The sequence below is a fragment of the Atta colombica genome, unplaced genomic scaffold, assembly GCF_001594045.1.
Source record: "Atta colombica isolate Treedump-2 unplaced genomic scaffold, Acol1.0 scaffold104, whole genome shotgun sequence".
NCBI classification, from domain to species: Eukaryota; Metazoa; Arthropoda; class Insecta; order Hymenoptera; family Formicidae; genus Atta; species Atta colombica.
Window position 1 is genome coordinate 61,071 of NW_017259189.1, and position 2,827 is coordinate 63,897.

At 33.9% G+C, this 2,827-nt stretch overlaps 1 protein-coding gene across 1 annotated transcript in view; it reads right to left on the minus strand.

The window, feature by feature from the left end:
* The window catches only part of LOC108688334, a 9,443-nt gene that overhangs the window by 1,313 nt on the left and 5,303 nt on the right, over nucleotides 1-2,827 (minus strand). The window lies entirely within an intron of this gene.

The following is a 2,827-nucleotide window of genomic DNA, read 5'->3' on the forward strand; positions in this document are numbered from 1 at the left end:
TTGCCATTGTAATTTTTTATTAACATTCGTCGACACAAGTAATTCTGTATTGAAAACAGAACAAAATGATGGATTGGTTTGCAAGTACATTTAATCTAATATCATTTAATTCGTCAAAATCACACTTGAACAGACTCGAAACACGCTCTGACTCTTTTCCCGAGCAGAGGCGAAGTGTGTCGACTGAGTCTTGAACTGAGTTTTGAACAAAATTGTAAATGGAAAGCGACGTGTGTCGATTTATGTCAAGTATGTCGACTCTGTCTCCTAAAAAGAAAGCAGCCAATATTCGGTTACATGATTTTCCTGAAAAATTAGACTGAAAAATGTTAGTACTAACAAAAACCCCTAGACAATACAAGATTTTAATTTGTACAGATTAGTGACACCGTTGAAGTAGTAAAGCTAGTCACACATACTTTCCGTAACAATAAAGCGGGGAATATAGACTCTTGCATAATGCATAACACGTAAAACCGATTTTAGTTGCAAACCAATCGCAAGTTTGTTGCTACAGCCAATCTGGAGCTTGCATTTTAAAATCAACAAACTTGCGATCAATTAATGTAGAACCAGCTTAATGCATAAGAAATTTAACCATCTAAGTTCTTTATTTCATGATAAGGAAAGAAACATAAAACGTTGATTGGTACATTTTCTTATGTATTATGCAAGAGTTGTGTTATTATTATGTTTCCCGCTTACCGTAAATGTAACATAAGTTTTCCACCAATCGCATTGCTCGATTCAGTCGTCTATATTGTAACTGTAATGCGTAGTCTATAATTGCATTAAGTCCATTCTACAATGGGTAGTAGCTATAGTGGATCAAGGAGTAGGCGTAGAAATCAACCAATCATAGCCCGTGCCGCAAAATGCACGCAAACCGTGCTCCATGTAATATCAGTGAAAGAAATAGACGGTACATGATATACGGTTTCCTAATTACCTAGTTAGTTACTATTATACATGGTTTACAATGAACAATAACAGTAATTGATTAAGGAGTAGACGTAGAAATCGACCAATCAGTTGATTATTTTTTTCACATCAACTATTATTGGTCAATTTCTACTTACTTCTTAATCTACTGCTACTGCTCTTTGTAGATGGTCATGTATTAATATATTCCTATTCTTATTCAAAAGGCAGTAACAGTTGGATTAAGGGTCAACGCGATGCTACAAACATTTTGAAGTTTTTTAATTGATCAGTTTGTAAAATTCTTTCTTCTAATTGATCCATTAAATGCTTCAAAGCATTTGTAGCGAGACCTATGGAGGCCTATGTAGAAATCAACCAATCATAATCAAATGTGAGAAGGACAACTATGATTAGTCGATTTCTACGTCTATTCTTTAATTCACTACTGCTACTGTCCATTGTAGAATGAGCTTTAGTTACTGTATCGCGTACCGCGTATCGCGGTAATTCATGTAATTGCACCGTAAAACAGTTACGGAATCGCGCCCCAGGTGGGAATCCGAACGCAGCCCAGTGGCTCTTGATTGGTTGCTGCTTTTCCGCTTTCTGCTTTTCTGTCAAGGTGTGAACGCGCCCTTATTCTTTACTCTAGAGCTAGGACATTTTGCGGCAACAGGCAAAAGGTTGTTATGTCCTTTCTCAAGTTCTTCAGGTTTCTCTCTGACAATATATAGAGATCTGTGGAAAAAGCGAAGATGCTAATTGCTGAATTAAAAAAGTGCAAACAATGCGAATAAACTTAATATGAATGTTTAGTGCAATCGATTTTGAATAAACGATAGAAGTGATTTTGATAGATGTCTGATAAATTGGTGATTTCTTAAATTCTTAAATAAATTGTTTCTGTCGTGTATTCCTTGATTTTGAATTTACAAGAAATAATAGACGATGAAACCTAATAATAAAATTCGCTGGAATATTCAATAATTAAAAGCGATATCCCCGCGAAATATTAAACGAAATTGTTAAAAATCGTACAGTATTGATTGAGTGTCTGATTGGTTAAGCCAGTGCTTAACGCAAGTATGGCCGCTTTGCCGTCACCTACGCAGGTACGGAACGATTTTCACGATTTTACGAGAATATAATGTTTAATATGACTCGCGCCCGTTGTGAGAACTTCTTTCGTAAAGTTTCGCCATGATTTGTACTAAATTGTCGTAGTATTTATGCATCTTCGTTGCGATATCTTATCTATCTCGGGCGGTCTAGGTCGAAACGTCCTCTTCGATGGCGGAATATCATTTTATCTATACCTATTTTGATTGATAAATTTTTATTCATCGGGGAGGAAGCCTTTGTTGTTTGATTAATGTGCTGTTCCAGAAACGCGCGAATCAGACTTTTTTTTAATTTCATTTTGTTTATCTGGTATGAATAAGTTTTGATAATAAGCGTTTTTATATATCATCGCTTGTTATATGTTATTTATATTATTCATGTGACAAATACCTACTTGTTAAACATTATATTGGCAATTTATGACAAACAATTGAATATTTGTTATTTATATTGATCGTTAAGATTTGCAGGTAAAAATAAAAAATACATTTGAGTTTGCTGTTTTTACAGGTGGCTGGATGCCATACTGCAATATATGAAGCTTATTATAATCAGGTATTATATCATTCGTTGGAAGAGCACATTTAGACATGCTGATAACTGAAGAGCTTCCAGGAAAGACATTGTAATCATTTATATGTAATGTTTTAATAAAAAAAATCTACTTTTGCATCATACTTGTTTGTTTTATTTCCAATAAAATTTTTAAAATGATTGCAATATTCTTCTGGGAAGCCTTTCAATTATTGATGTTCAAATATATATATATATATATATATAT